The sequence below is a fragment of the Rattus rattus genome, chromosome 11 (genome assembly GCF_011064425.1).
Source record: "Rattus rattus isolate New Zealand chromosome 11, Rrattus_CSIRO_v1, whole genome shotgun sequence".
NCBI lineage: Eukaryota > Metazoa > Chordata > Mammalia > Rodentia > Muridae > Rattus > Rattus rattus.
Window position 1 is genome coordinate 44,905,938 of NC_046164.1, and position 16,852 is coordinate 44,922,789.

Consider the following 16,852-nt stretch of genomic DNA (forward strand, 5'->3'; position numbering starts at 1 on the left):
AAATTTTGGTGTTCCCAAATTTCACTTCAGATTTATCTAAAAGCAGCCAGTGACAATGATGCACAACCCTGAGATTTGTATTGCTTTGAAATGTTACCTAACAAATAAAATGTTACTTTTAATTTCAATATCTTACAAAAATACATGTGGACAAAGCATTTTCTAATTTTTGACATAGTATGCAAAAAGGACCTTTAGTCAATGTTTTATAAAGTTTACTATTATTATTATTACTATTACTTTAATTGTTTTTACACTTCAGTCATTATCTCTGCCCCCTTCTGACATCTATTAGCTCCTCATCCCATTCCTCTTCCCATGTGTCCAAGATGTGTCCCCAGACACCCAAACACACCCACACACCCTGCCAAGCCCCCCATTCATGGGGCCTCAAGTATCAAAGTCCTAGTTTTCAAATGAAACTTCAACATATTCTATAACATCCACATGCCTATCACCATTACAATATTCTTATCATTCATCATTATCTTTGAATGTTCTTAACTTGTTCTTTCCTATTTTTCCAAATATTACCGAACAAGATCTATGGACAAATATGAAAGGCATACATTTAAACATGTCAAAAATTCACATCTTCAATTTTATTTATTGGCAACCATATACATGGTACATTCAGTTACTTTAATGGATAATTAAGATTAGATTATAAATATAAATCATTACTTTGCTTGTAATTTGGGTTTCAGTCTATGAGCAATTTCCCCCATTGCTTTCAGAGCTATGGCAAGTGAGATAACAAGTTATGATAAGTAGCAAATAGTATAAAACAGTGTTCAATCATACTGCACTCATGAAAATTTTGTGAGTGAAAACAGGAACCTCAAACTAGGCTCCACATATGTACATTTTCTCCCTAACTTAGTGCACTAAACTTTATACCTGTAATATGTGATATTTGGAGAGACATTCTTGAGCCAAATCATATCAGATTCCTGTTGCAGTTTTAGTAATTACATTTACAGTTTGCTTAACATAATTGTATTGGTAAGTGATTATTTTTTACTGTTTTATACTACAGGTGTCAGATATGAACTTGCCTTAAAGCATGTTCTAGTTCAATCAGGTTAGTGAATGTTCCTTATATATATTTTAAAATTTTTAATGTCAAAACGAATTATTTCCTATCCTTGCCTAGTAAAGATATTGAGGAAAGGTCCCTTTTCTGTTTTAAATTACATTAGTATCCCACAATACAGTATTAAGATCTTCTATGTACACCCGCGGATCCCGGCCCGCAGCAGCTCTCTGCTCCCAGAACCCGTGGGAGAGATACCTTACTCCCTGGTCAGGTGGGCACTCCTGAGGCTGCAGAGCGGAAGAGACCACCAACACTGCCCACCCCTGCCCACATCCCTGACCCAAGAGGAAACTGTACAAGGCCTCTGGGTTCCTGTGGGGGAGGGCCCAGGAGCAGCAGGAGCCCTGCCTGAGACACCGCCGGATCCTGAAGGAAACAGACCGGGTAAACAGTTCTCTGCACCCAAATCCCGTGGGAGGGAGAGCTAAACCTTCAGAGAGGCAGACACGCCTGCGAAACCAGAAGAGACTGCTCTCTACACACATTGCTGATTCCAGAGGAAAACACCGGAGGCCATCTGGAACCCTGGTGCACGGAGGCTCCCGGAAGAGGCGGCGCAGATCTTCCCGGTCGCTGCCACCGCGGAGAGCCCGTGGGCAGAACCCCGCGAGCGAACTTGAGCCTCGGGGCCACAGGTAAGACCAACTTTTCTGCTGCAAGTGACCTGCCTGGTGAACTCAAGGCAAAGGTCCACAGGAACAGCTGAAGACCTGTAGAAAGGAAAAACTACACGCCCGAAAGCAGAACACTCTGTCCCCATAACTGACTGAAAGAGAGGAAAACAGGTCTACAGCACTCCTGACACACAGGCCTATAGGACAGTTTAGCCACTGTCAGAAATAGCAGAACAAAGTAACACTAGAGATAATTTGATGGCGAGAGGCAAGCGAGGAACCCAAGCAACAGAAACCAAGACTACATGGCACCATCGAGCCCAATTCTCCCATCAAAACAAACATGGAATATCCAAACACACCAGAAAAGCAAGATCTAGATTCAAAATCATATTTGATCATGATGCTGGAGAACTTCAAGAAAGACATGATGAACTCCCCAGAGAACAAGTAGAAGCCTACAGAGAGGAATCAAAAAATGCATGAAAGAATTCCAGGAAAACATAAATAAACAAGTAGAAGCCCATAGAGAGGAGACACAAAAATCCCTGAAAGAATTCCAGGAAAACACAATCAAACAGTGGAAGGAGTTAAAAATGGAAATAGAAGCAATCAAGAAAGAACACATGGAAACAACCCTGGATATAGAAAACCAAAAGAAGAGACAAGGAGCTGTAGATACAAGCTTTACCAACAGAATACAAGAGATGGAAGAGAGAATCTCAGGAGCAGAAGATTCCATAGAAATCATTGACTCAACTGTCAAAGATAATGTAAAGCGAAAAAAGCTACTGGTCCAAAACATACAGGAAATCCAGGACTCAATGAGAAGATCAAACCTAAGGATAATAGGTATAGAAGAGAGTGAAGACTCCCAGCTCAAAGGACCAGTACATATCTTCAACAAAATCATAGAAGAAAACTTCCCTAACCTAAAAAAAGAGATACCCATAGGCATACAAGAAGCCTACAGAACTCCAAATAGATTGGACCAGAAAAGAAACACCTCCCGTCGCATAATAGTCAAAACACCAAACGCACAAAATAAGGAAAGAATATTAAAAGCAGTAAGGGAAAAAGGTCAAGTAACATATAAAGGCAGACCTATCAGAATCACACCAGACTTCTCGCCAGAAACTATGAAGGCCAGAAGACCCTGGACTGATGTCATACAGACCCTAAGAGAACACAAATGCCAGCCCAGGCTACTGTATCCTGCAAAACTCTCAATTAACATAGATGGAGAAACCAAGATATTCCATGACAAAACCAAATTTACACAATATCTTTCTACAAATCCAGCACTACAAAGGATAATAAATGGTAAAGCCCAACATAAGGAGGCAAGCTATACCCAAGAAGAGGTAAGAAACTAATCGTTTTGGCAACAAAACAAAGAGAAGAAAAGCACACAAACATAACACATCCACGTATGAATATAACAGGAAGCAATAATCACTATTCCTTAATATCTCTCAACATCAATGGCCTCAACTCCCCAATAAAAAGACATAGATTAACAAACTGGATACGCAACGAGGACCCTGCATTCTGCTGCCTACAGGAAACACACCTCAGAGACAAAGACAGACACTGCCTCAGAGTGAAAGGCTGGAAAACAACTTTCCAGGCAAATGGTCGGAAGAAGCAAGCTGGAGTAGCCATTCTAATATCAAATAAAGTCAATTTTCAACTAAAAGTCATCAAAAAAGATAAGGAAGGACACTTTATATTTATCAAAGGAAAAATCCACCAAGATGAACTCTCAATCCTAAATATCTATGCCCCAAATACAAGGGCACCTACATACGTAAAAGAAACCTTACTAAAGCTCAAAAACACACATTGCACCTCACACAATAATAGTAGGAGACTTCAACACCCCACCTCATCAATGGACAGATCATGGAAACAGAAATTAAACAGAGACGTAGACAGACTAAGAGAAGTCATGAGCCAAATGGACTTAACGGATATTTATAGAACGTTCTACCCTAATGCAAAAGGATATACCTTCTTCTCAGCTCCTCATGGTACTTTTCTCCAAAATTGACCATATAATTGGTCAAAAACGGGCCTCAACAGGTACAGAAAGATAGAAATAATCCCATGCGTATATCGGACCACCACGGCCTAAAGCTGGTCTTCAATAACAATAAGGGAAGAATGCCCACATATACGTGGAAATTGAACAATGCTCTACTCAATGATAACCTGGTCAAGGAAGAAATAAAGAAAAGAATTAAAAAAATCTTTTTAGAATTTAATGAAAATGAAGGTACAACATACCCAAACTTATGGGACACGATGAAAGCTGTGCTAAGAGGAAAACTCATAGCGCTGAGTGCCTGCAGAAAGAAACAGGAAAGAGCATATGTCAGCAGCTTGACAGCACACCTAAAAGCTCTAGAACAAAAAGAAGCAAATACACCCAGGACGAGTAGAAGGCAGGAAATAATCAAACTCAGAGCTGAAATCAACCAAGTAGAAACAAAAAGGACCATAGAAAGAATCAACAGAACCAAAAGTTGGTTCTTTGAGAAAATCAACAAGATAGATAAACCCTTAGCCAGACTAACGAGAGGACACAGAGAGTGTGTCCAAATTAACAAAATCAGAAATGAAAAGGAGACATAACTACAGATTCAGAGGAAATTCAAAAAATCATCAGATCTTACTATAAAAGGCTATATTCAACAAAACTGGAAAATCTGCAGGAAATGGACAATTTCCTAGACAGATACCAGGTACCGAAGTTAAATCAGGAACAGATAAACCAGTTAAACAACCCCATAACTCCTAAGGAAATAGAAGCAGTCATTAAAGGTCTCCCAACCAAAAAGAGCCCAGGTCCAGACGGGTTTAGTGCAGAATTCTATCAGACCTTCATGGAAGACCTCATACCAATATTATCCAAACTATTCCACAAAATTGAAACAGATGGAGCACTACCGAACTCCTTCTATGAAGCCACAATTACTCTTATACCTAAACCACACAAAGACCCAACAAAGAAAGAGAACTTCAGACCAATTTCCCTTATGAATATCGACGAAAAATACTCAACAAAATTCTGGCAAACCAATCCAAGAGCACATCAAAACAATCATCCACCATGATCAAGTAGGCTTCATCCCAGGCATGCAGGGATGGTTTAATATAATGAAAACCATCAACGTGATCCATTATATAAACAAACTGAAAGAACAAAACCACATGATCATTTCATTAGATGCTGAGAAAGCATTTGACAAAAATTCAACACCCCTTCATGATAAAAAGTCCTGGAAAGAATAGGAATCCAAGGCCCATACCTAAACATAGTAAAAGCTATATACAGCAAACCAGTTGCTAACATTAAACTAAATGGAGAGAAACTTGAAGCAATCCCACTAAAATCAGGGACTAGACAAGGCTGCCCACTCTCTCCCTACTTATTCAATATAGTTCTTGAAGTTCTAGCCAGAGCAATCAGACAACAAAAGGAGGTCAAGGGGATACAGATCGGAAAAGAAGAAGTCAAAATATCACTATTTGCAGATGATATGATAGTATATTTAAGTGATCCGAAAAGCTCCACCAGAGAACTACTAAAGCTGATAAACAACTTCAGCAAAGTGGCTGGGTATAAAATTAACTCAAATAAATCAGTAGCCTTCCTCTACACAAAAGAGAAACAAGCCGAGAAAGAAATTAGGGAAACGACACCCTTCATAATAGACCCAAATAATATAAAGTACCTCGGTGTGACTTTAACCAAGCAAGTAAAAGATTTGTACAACAATAACTTCAAGACTCTGAAGAAAGAAATTGAAGAAGACCTCAGAAGATGGAAAGATCTCCCATGCTCATGGATTGGCAGGATTAATATAGTAAAAATGGCCATTCTGCCAAAAGCGATCTACAGATTCAATGCAATCCCCATCAAAATACCAATCCAATTCTTCAAAGAGTTAGACAGAACAATTTGCAAATTCATCTGGAATAACAAAAAACCCAGGATAGCTAAAACTATGCTCAACAATAAAAGGACTTCGGGGGGAATCGCTATCCCTGAACTCAAGCAGTATTACAGAGCAATTGTGATAAAAACTGCATGGTATTGGTACAGAGACAGACAGATAGACCAATGGAATAGAATTGAAGACCCAGAAATGAACCCACACACCTATGGTCACTTGATTTTTGACAAAGGAGCCAAATCCATCCAATGGAAAAAAAGATAGCATTTTCAGCAAATGGTGCTGGTTCAACTGGAGGTCAACATGTAGAAGAATGCAGATCGATCCATGCTTATCACCCTGTACAAAGCTTAAGTCCAAGTGGATCAAGGACCTCCACATCAAACCAGACACACTCAAACTAATAGAAGAAAAACTAGGGAAGCATCTGAACACATGGGCACTGGAAAAAAATTTCCTGAACAAAACACCAAATGGCTTATGCTCTAAGATCAAGAATCGACAAATGGGATCTCATAAAACTACAAAGCTTCTGTAAGGCAAAGGACACTGTGGTTAGGACAAAACGGCAACCAACAGATTGGGAAAAGATCTTTACCAATCCTACAACAGATAGAGGCCTTATATCCAAAATATACAAAGAACTCAAAAAGTTAGACCGCAGGGAGACAAATAACCCTATTAAAAAATGGGGTTCAGAGCTAAACAAAGAATTCACAGCTGAGGAATGCCGAATGGCTGAGAAACACCAAAAGAAATGTTCAACATCTTTAGTCATAAGGGAAATGCAAATCAAAACAACCCTGAGATTTCACCTCACACCAGTGAGAATGGCTAAGATCAAAAACTCAGGTGACAGCAAATGCTGGCGAGGATGCGGAGAAAGAGGAACACTCCTCCATTGTTGGTGGGGTTGCAGACTGGTACAACCATTCTGGAAATCAGTCTGGAGGTTTCTCAGAAAATTGGACATTGAACTGCCTGAGGATCCAGCTATACCTCTCTTGGGCATATACCCAAAAGATGCCCCAACATATAAAAAAGACACGTGCTCCACTATGTTCATCGCAGCCTTATTTATAATAGCCAGAAGCTGGAAAGAACCCAGATGCCCTTCAACAGAGGAATGGATACAGAAAATGTGGTACATCTACACAATGGAATATTACTCAGCTATCAAAAACAACGACTTTATGAAATTCGTAGGCAAATGGTTGGAACTGGAAAATATCATTCTGAGTGAGCTAACCCAATCACAGAAAGACATACATGGTATGCACTCACTGATAAGTGGCTATTAGCCCAAATGCTTGAATTACCCTAGTTGCCTAGAACAAATGAAACTCAAGACGGATGATCAAAATGTGAAGGCTTCACCCTTCTTTAAAAGGAACAAGAATACCTTGGCAGGAAGAGAGAGGCAAAGATTAAAACAGAGACTGAAGGAACACCCATTCAGAGCCTGCCCCACATGTGGCCCATACATATAGAGCCACCCAATTAGACAAGATGGATGAAGCAAAGAAGTGCAGACCGACAGGAGCCGGATGTAGATCGAACCTGAGAGACACAGCCAGAATACAGCAAATACAGAGGCGAATGCCAGCAGCAAACCACTGAACTAAGAACGGGACCCCCGTTGAAGGAATCAGAGAATGAACTGGAAGAGCTTGAAGGGGCTTGAGACTCCATATGTACAACAATGCCAAGCAACCAGAGCTTCCAGGGACTAAGCCACTACCTAAAGACTATACATGGACTGACCCTGGACTCTGACCTCATAGGTAGCAATGAATATCCTAGTAAGAGCACCAGTGGAAGGAGAAGCCCTGGGTCCTGCTAAGACTGAACCCCCCCAGTGAACTAGACTGTCGGGGGAGGGCGGCAATGGGGGGAGGGTGGGGAGGGAACACCCATAAGGAAGGGGGGGGAGGGAAGGGGATGTTTGCCAAATGTACATAAGAAATACTCAAGTTAATAAAAAAAAAAAAAAAAAAAAAAAAAAAAAAAAAAGATCTTCTATGTATCTGCATTATGCCACTTCATGTTACTGTTACAAAAACATCTGAAGCAATTAACTTACTAAGAAAAAAATAATTTGGTTCACATTTCTACACGTTTTATTGCAAGATCAAACAATTCTTGATATTGTGCCATTGGTGAGTGTGTCACACTATAGCAAGTATGTGGACAAAAATTATTATAAGTTAAACGGAAAACAAGGCAAAGACAAACAAGCACTATAGTCTTCCAACATAACTTTTCTAGAATATGCTATTGATTCAGTTTCTTCCCATAATAATGGACTTCATAGAGATTTCAGAATATTTCACAAGTGGCACGACAAGCTTATGAACTTATCACACAGAATTATGTTGGGGACAGTGAGGATACAATAACACTTTAAGAAAACATGTAGTCAGGAGAGAGAACTCACCGCCTGGAGAGGTGGTCATACCAGAGACAGCAGAGTGGGAGAGACCACCAATACTGCCCACCTCTACCCTCATCCCTGGCCCAAGAGGAAAATGTATAGGGTCTCTGGGAACCGGAAGATAGAGGCACTCGAGCAGCAGGTCCCGTGAGGTCCAGACACCTCCCAGACCTGAAGGGACACGGTCAACAGTTCTCTGCACCCAAATCCAGTGGGAGGGAGAGCTAAACCTTCAGAGGGGCACACACACCTGGGAAGCCAGAAGAGACTACACTCTGCCCACATTTCTGACTCCAGAGGAAAACACCTAATGCCATCTGGGAGACCAGTGCAAGGGCCCGGGAAAAGGCAGTGCAGGCCCTCCTAGTTGCCGCCCTCACAGAGAGCTCAAAAGCAGCCACCCACAAGCAACTTCAGACGCAGGACCACAGGTAAGACCAAATTTTCTGCTGCAAGAGACCTGCCTGGTAGACTCAGGACACATGCCCAAAGGAAGAGCTGAAGACCAGTAGACAGGAAGGAAAACAGGCCCCAAGGCAGAATACTCTGTTCCCATAACTAGCTGAAAGGAAACAGGAAAACAGGTCTATAGCACTCCTGACACACAGACCTATAGGACGGTCTAGCCACTGTCAGAAATAGCAGAACAAGATAACACCAGAGACAACCTGATGGCGAGAGGCAAGCACAGGAACCCAAGCAAAAGAAACAAAGACTACATGGCATCATTGGAGCCCAATTCTCCCACCAAAGCAAACAGTGAATATCCAAACACACCAGAAAAGCAAGAAAGCCCTCCATAGAGAAACAGAGGAAGACATAAATAAACAAGGAGAAGCATATAGAGAGGAATCAAAAAATCCCTGAAAGAATTCCAGGAAAAAACAATCAAACAGGTGAAGGAATTAAAAATGGAAATAGAAGCAATAAAGAAAGCACAAAGGGAAACAACCTTGGATACAGAAAACCAAAGGAAGAGAGAAGGAGTCGTAGATACAAGCATCACCAACAGAAAAAAGAGATAGAAGAGAGAATCTCAGGAGCAGAAGATTACATACAAATTATAAACACAACGGTCAAAGACAATGTAAAATGGAAAAAGCTACTGGTCCAAAACATACAGGAAATCCAGGACTCAATGAGAAGATCAAACCTAAGGCTAATAGGTAGAAGAGAGTGAAGACTAACAGCTCACAGGACCAGTAAATATCTTCAACAAAATCATAGAAGAAAACTTCCCTAACCTAAAGAAGGAGAAGCCCATAAACATACAAGAAGCCTACAGAACTCCAAATTGATTGGACAAGAAAGGAAACACCTCTCGTCACATAATAGTCAAAACACCAAAACACACTTTGTTTTCTTTGCACAAAACAAAGAAAGAATATTAAAAGCAGTAAAGTAAAAGGTCAAGTAACATATAAAGGCAGACCTATCAGAATCACACCAGATTTTCACCAGAGACTATGAAATCCAGAAGATACTGGAAAGATATCATGCAGACCTTAAGAAAACAAAAATGCCAGCCCAGATTACTGTATCCAACAAACTCTCAATTAACAGGTGGAAAAAACAAGATATTCCATGACAAAACCAAATTTACACAATATCTTTCTACAAATCCAGCCCTACAAAGGATAAAAAATGGTAAAGCCCAACATAAGGAGGCAAGCTACACCCTAGAAAAAGCAAGAAACTAATCATCTTGGCAACAAAACAAAGAAAAGTACACAAACATAATCTCACATCCAAATATGAATATAACAGGAAGCAATAATCACTATGCCTTAATATCTCTCAACATCAACGGTCTCAACTTCCCAATAAAATGACATATATTAACAAACTGGATTCGTAATGAGGGCCCTGCATTCTGCTGCATACAGGAAACACACCTCTGAGACAAAGGCACACACTACCTCAGAGTGAAAGACTGGAAAACAACTTTCCAAGCAAATGGTGTGAAGAAGCAAGCTGGAGAAGCCTTTCTAATATCGAGTAAAATCGATTTTCAACTAAAAGTCATCAAAAAAGATAAGGAAGGACACTTCATATTCATTAAAGGAAAAATCCACCAAGATGAACTCTCAATCCTAAATATCTATGCTTCAAATACAAGGGCACATACATACATAAAAGAAACCTTACTAAAGCTCAATGCACAAATTGCAACTCACACAATAATAGTAGGACATTTCAACACCCCACTCTCATCTATGGATAGATCATGTGAACAGATAGACAGACTAAGAGAAGTCATGCAACAAATGGACTTAACAGATATTTAGAGTACGCTCTATTCTAACACAAAAGATTATAACTTCTTATCAGCTCCTCATGGTACTTTATCCAAAATTGACCATATACGTGGTCATAAAACAGGCCTCAAAGGATAGAGAAGCAAATTCACCCAAGAGGAGTAGAAGGCAGGAAATAATCAAAATCACAGCTGAAATCAAACAAGTAGAAACAAAAAGGACAATACAAAGAATCAACAGAACCAAAAGTTGGTTCTTTGAGAAAATCAACAGGATAGATAAAACCTTAGCCAGACTAATAAGAGAACACAGAGAGTGTGTCTAAATTAACAAAATCAGACATGAAAAGGGAGACATAATTACAGAATCAGAGGAAATTCAAAAAGTCATCAGATCCTACTACAAATGCCTATATTCAACAAACCTTGAAAATCTGCAGGAAATGGAAAATTTCCTAGGCAGATACCAGGTACTGAAATTAAATCAGGAACAGATAAACCGTTTAAACAACCACATAACTCCTAAAGAAATAGAAGCAGTCCTTAAAGGTCTCCCAACCAAAAAGAGCCCAGGTCCAGATGGTTTCAGTGCAGAATCCTATCAGACCTTCAGAGAAGATCTCATACCAATACTATCCAAACTATTCCACAAAATTGAAACGTGTGGAGCACGACTGAATTCCTTCTATGAATCCACAATTACTCTTATACCTAAACCACACAAAGACCCAACAAAGAAGGAGAACTTCAGACCTATTTCCCTTATGAATATCGATGCAAAAATACTCAATAAAATTCTGGCAAACTGAATCCAAGAGCACATCAAAATAATCATCTACCATGATCAAGTAGGCTTCAACCCAGTCATGTAGGGGTGGTTTAATGTACAGAAAACCATCAATGTAATCCATTATATAAACAAAGAGAAAGAACAAAACCACATGATCATTTCATTAGATGCTGACAAAATTCAACACCCCTTCATGATAAAAGTCCTGGAAAGAACAGGAATTCAAGGCACATACCTCAACATAGTAAAAATCATATACAGTAAACCAGTAGCTAACATTAATCTAAATGGGGAGAAACTTGAAGCAATTCTACTAAAATCAGGGACTAGACAAAGCTACCCACTCTCTCCCTACTTATTCAATATAGGTCTTGAAGTTCAAGCCAGAGCAATCAGACAACAAAAGGAGATCAAAGGGATACATCTTGGAAAAGAAGAAGTCAAAATATACTATTTGCAGATGATTTGATAGTATATTTAAGTGATCCCAAAAGTTCCACCAGAGAACTACTAAAGCTGATAAACACCTTCAGCAAAGTGGCTGGGTATAAAATTAACTCAAACAAATCAGTAGCCTTCTTCTACACAAAAGAGAAACAAGCTGAGAAAGAAATTAGGATAACGACAACCTTCATAATAATCCCAAATAATATAAAGTACCTCAGTGTGACTTTAACCAAGAAAGTAAAAGATCTGTATGATAAGAAATTTTAGCCTCTGAAGAAAGAAATTGAAGAAGACTTCAGAAGATGGAAAGATTTTCCCATGCTCATGGATTGGCAGGATTAATATATTAAAAATGGCCATTTTACCAAAAGCGATCTACAGATTCAATGCAATCCCCATCAAAATACCAGTCCAATTCATCAGAGAGTTAGACAGAACAATTTGCAAATTTATCTGGAATAACAAAAACCCCAGGATACCTAAAATTATCCTCAACAATAAAATGACTTCTGGGGGAATCACTATCCCTGAACTCAAGCAATATTACAGAGCAATAGTGATAAAAACTGCATGGTATTGGTACGGAGACAGACAGATATACCAGTAGAATAGTATTGAAGACCCAGAAATTAACCCACACACCTATGGTCACTTGATTTTTGACAAAGCAGGCAAAACTATCCAATGAAAACAAGATAGCATTTTCAGCAAATGTTGCTGGTTCAACTGGAGGTCAGCATGTAGAAGAATGCAGATCGATCCATGCTTATCACCCTGTACAAAGGTTAAGTGCAAGTGGATCAAGGACCTCCACATCAAACCAGATACACTCAAACTAATAAAAGAAAAAGTGGAGAAGCATCTCGTACACATGGGCACTGGAGCAAATTTTCTGAACAAAACACTAATGGCTTATGCTCTAAGATCAAGAATCGACAAATAGGATCTCATAAAACTGCAAAGCTTCTGTAGGGCAAAGGACACTTTTGTTAGGAAAAACCAGCAACCAACAGATTGGGAATAGATCTTTACCAATTCTAAAACTGATAGAGGGCTTATATCCAAAATATGCAAAGAACTCAAGAAGTTAGACCACAGGGAGAATAATAACTGTATAAGAAATGGGGTTCAGAGGTAAACAAAGAATTCACAGCTGAGGAATCCTGAATGGCTGAGAAACACCTAAAGAAATGTTCAACATCTTTAGTCATAAGGGAAATGCAAATCAAAACAACCTTGAGATTTCACCTTGCACCAGTGAGAATGGCTAAGATGAAAAACTCAGGTGACAGCAAATGCTGGCATGGATGTGGAGACAGAGGTACACTCCTCCATTGTTGGTGGGATTGCAGACTGGTACAATCATTCTGGAAATCAGTCTGGAGGTTCCTCAGAAAATTGGACATTGAACTGCCTGAGGACCCAGCGATACCTCTCTTGGGCATATACCCAAAAATGCCCCAACATATAACAAAGACACATGCTCCACTATTGTTCATAGCAGCCTTATTTATAATAGCCTGAAGCTGGAAGGAACGCAGATGCACTTCAACATAGGAATGGATACAGAAAATGTGGTACATCTACACACTGGAAATTTACTCAGCTATCGAAACAATGACTTTATGAAATTCGTAGACAAATGTTTGGAACTGGAAAATATCATCCTGAGTGAGGTAACCCAATCACAGAAAAACACACATGGTATGCACTCATTGATAAGTGGCTATTAGCCCAAATGCTTGAATTACCCTAGATGCACAGAACACAAGAAACTCAAGAAGGATTACCAAAATGCGGATGCTTCACTCCTTCTTTAAAAGGGGAACAAGAATACCCTTTGGAAGGAATAGGGAGGCAAAGTTTAGAACAGAAGCAGAAGTAACACCCATTCAGAGCCTGCCCCACATGTGGACCATACATATACAGCCACCCAATTAGATAAGATTGATGAAGCAAAGAAGTGCAGGCTGACAGGAACCAGATGTAGATCTTCTTGAGAGACACAGCCAGAATACAGCAAATACATAGGCAAATGCCAGCAGCAAACCAGTGAACTAAGAACAGGATCCCCGTTGAAGGAATCAGAGAAAGGACTGGAAGAGGTTGAAGGATCTAGAGACACCACATGAACAACAATGCCAACCAACCAGAGCTTCCAGGGACTAAGCCACTACCCAAAGACTATACATGGACTGACCCTTTGCTCCAACCTCATAGATAGCAATGAATAGCCTAGTAAGAGCACCAGTGGAAGGGGAAGCCCTTTGTCCTGCCAAGACCGAACACCCAGTTAACTTGATTGTTTGGAGAAGGGTGGTAATGGGGGGAAGATGGGGAGGGGAACACCCATAAAAAAGGGGAGGGGGAGTGATTAGGGGGATTTTGGCCCGGAAACTGGGAAGAGGAATAAAAATTGAAATTTAAATAAGAAATACTCAAGTTAATAAAGATGTGGGAAAAAAAGAAGAATACATGTAGTCTTTCTGAATATAATTAACGTGTTAGTCAACACAAGTTTAATGTTAATTTTGTAAAATCTTGATATAATTTGAATGTTATCTTTATACAAATAATAGGTAATAATATATTGATTTTGATCATGTGGGTCTCAGAGCAGAGCACAGTAAATTTTATTAACGTCTAATTTTGGTAGGTTTAACTTTATTCAATTCAGTTGGAAATTGACAATATACTTTTAAAATAATGTTTCTAAAATTTTTGACCAAACTTATTTTCAAGCAAATTTTCTTAAAAAAGTCGAAAACCCAAGATCAGTAAATTAATAGAGTTTATTTGAAAAAGAAGTATTTCTGGAATCAGGCAGCATAACAAAAGGATGATTCAAAAGACATATTAGAAGAGTTGTATTGGTCATATTCATAGGAAACAAAATGAACTGTCATGTAGAAAACGTGTTTTTGGCTATATGCTGCATGTGTCATGTAAGTTTAGTCATATCAGTTGCCAGCGTGAAGCTTCCTAAAGCTTGACAGCTATTATGGGCTGGATGTCCGTTGCTGAGTAAGCATATAATCAATTTAAAATATAGTTTGTTTTCACATTATATCAACTTCTGATATACAAAGGAAGATTTGTATAAGTTTAAAATAACATCCTCATCTTTTATGTACGGTTGGCAGAACATGTCATATTTTGCATTTTTATTTACTCTCTTTGAAATAACTCTTTTGAAATAGCCCACAGATTATCAAACTAATGGGAAAGAATTAGATTATATAAGAGACTTATTATGGTTTTAAATATTTCACTCTAAATTATTTCAGTTTCTCCTTTAATCTAATAATCAGAAAGTATAAATGTCATCTTTTCTACTCTTTTGCTTTGACTGACTCAGCTATAACTGATATTCATGAAATCAAGCATTAGTTTTATTCCAGTTGTAGGCTTCATGAGTCTCTTTGACCATAAATTGGCTTACACAAAAATAAGTATCCAAATTAGGAACCACCTTCCTTTACTGACACACAAATGTAGTTGAAACAGTAAATGTGTTTTGCACACAACTTGTGCTATTATCTAAATGTACAAATGAGTACTTCTCCATCTCAGATATCTAAATAATTATGTTAAATGTAGTTTTTCCTGAGCAATGTAGTTGATGTGCATGTGTTACAAGAACACAAAGTACATTTTTCATCACTGTTTTCCCCACACAGTAAAGTAGAGGTTACATATGAACTATTAATAATTAAATTAGTGTTCCAGGATGACGCTCATCATACTGAGTCCTTTTTTTTTCAAACTGGCATGAGGCCAATTTCAAAGCTTAATAAGTCAGTAGAGAATAAGAGAAGTGCCTCATAAAGAGGCTCAAACCCTCCACTTAGCTTTTCAAAGCCTGATGATTTATGAATGAGCTGTGTCCTTCTAGCACAGAAAGACATTAAAATAGCAGAACTGTAATAAATGCAAAGTTAAAATCAGACAGTAAAACAAGCTAATGATCATTCAATCAGCTATTTGAATACTGCCTCATAGATAAAAGGAAATGCAAACTTACTTTCTAAATATTTGCTTAAATGTAAAAAGTCATGAAATTACAAATGATATGCTACAGGAAGAAGCATATAAATGCTAAAAACAAAAGAAATTAAAAATTGCATTAAAATTTTTAATATTATTGCAATAAATTTTACATGGAAAGTGTTACATTAATTAAGTTATTGTGTGCTTTTATGATATGAAAATCACCTTATTTGCCTATATCCAGTTAATCATAGCTTCTTGAAAAGTTGGTAGAATGTTTATTACTGATTTTAAAAATCATAAATTTAAGCAGTGCTGTAGAGTAAAACGCATTAGAAAATATTCAAACAAATTTAAGATAAAAATGTAAGATTTATATTTTATACTAATATTAATTATAGTGAATGCGGGTGAAATATTTATAATTGACTCATATCTAATTTACATACTTAGAAATTAAAATTGAGAAGTTGTAAGAGCAAGGTCAAATTAAGTTTACCAACAGAATTCCATATTCTTTTTTTTATTGGTTATTTTTATTTCTTTGCATTTCAAATGTTATCCCCTTTCCTGGTTCCCCTCACAAACCCAGTCCCCACTTACCCTCCCTATTGCTTCTATGAGGGTGCTCCACCACACACCTACACTTTCCTGCTTCACTACCCTAAGACTTCCCTGAGAGCGGGCATTCATGGGACCAAGGGCCTTCTCTCCCATTGATGCCAAATAATGCCATCCTCTGCTGAGAATACCATTTTCTTAACAATGTTAGAATTTTTCTCTGAGAATACAACATATTTGTAACAAAAGTACGGTTATGCTATGACTCACAAAACTGATGAATGTTTCATAATCTCCATTGAATGTCTTACATAGTTTTCCTATCTTAACATTCCTCCATTTTTAAACAAAATATTACTTTCAAACCTTTAGGTTGGGTAATAACACAATATACTTAAAATGATGTTCTCCACATTTATTTTTTCTACTTGAAATTTCTTTTCCCACTCTTATCTAGATATAAGACTCACTCTGTCTCATATTACATATTTTCAGTTTTTCAATGTTTCTGTGAATTAGTTTCTTTCCTGAGTGAAATGACTCCTATTCTCTCCTTTTGTTGTTGATGTTTCTTCATTTTATTTTGTCTTCACATTAAATTCTGCTTAAAGAAATTGGCTCTTCAAGTTGTATCATAACTTGTCACTAATTAACAGAAGCATGAAAAGAAAATGGCGCAGATCTTCCTGGTCGCTGCC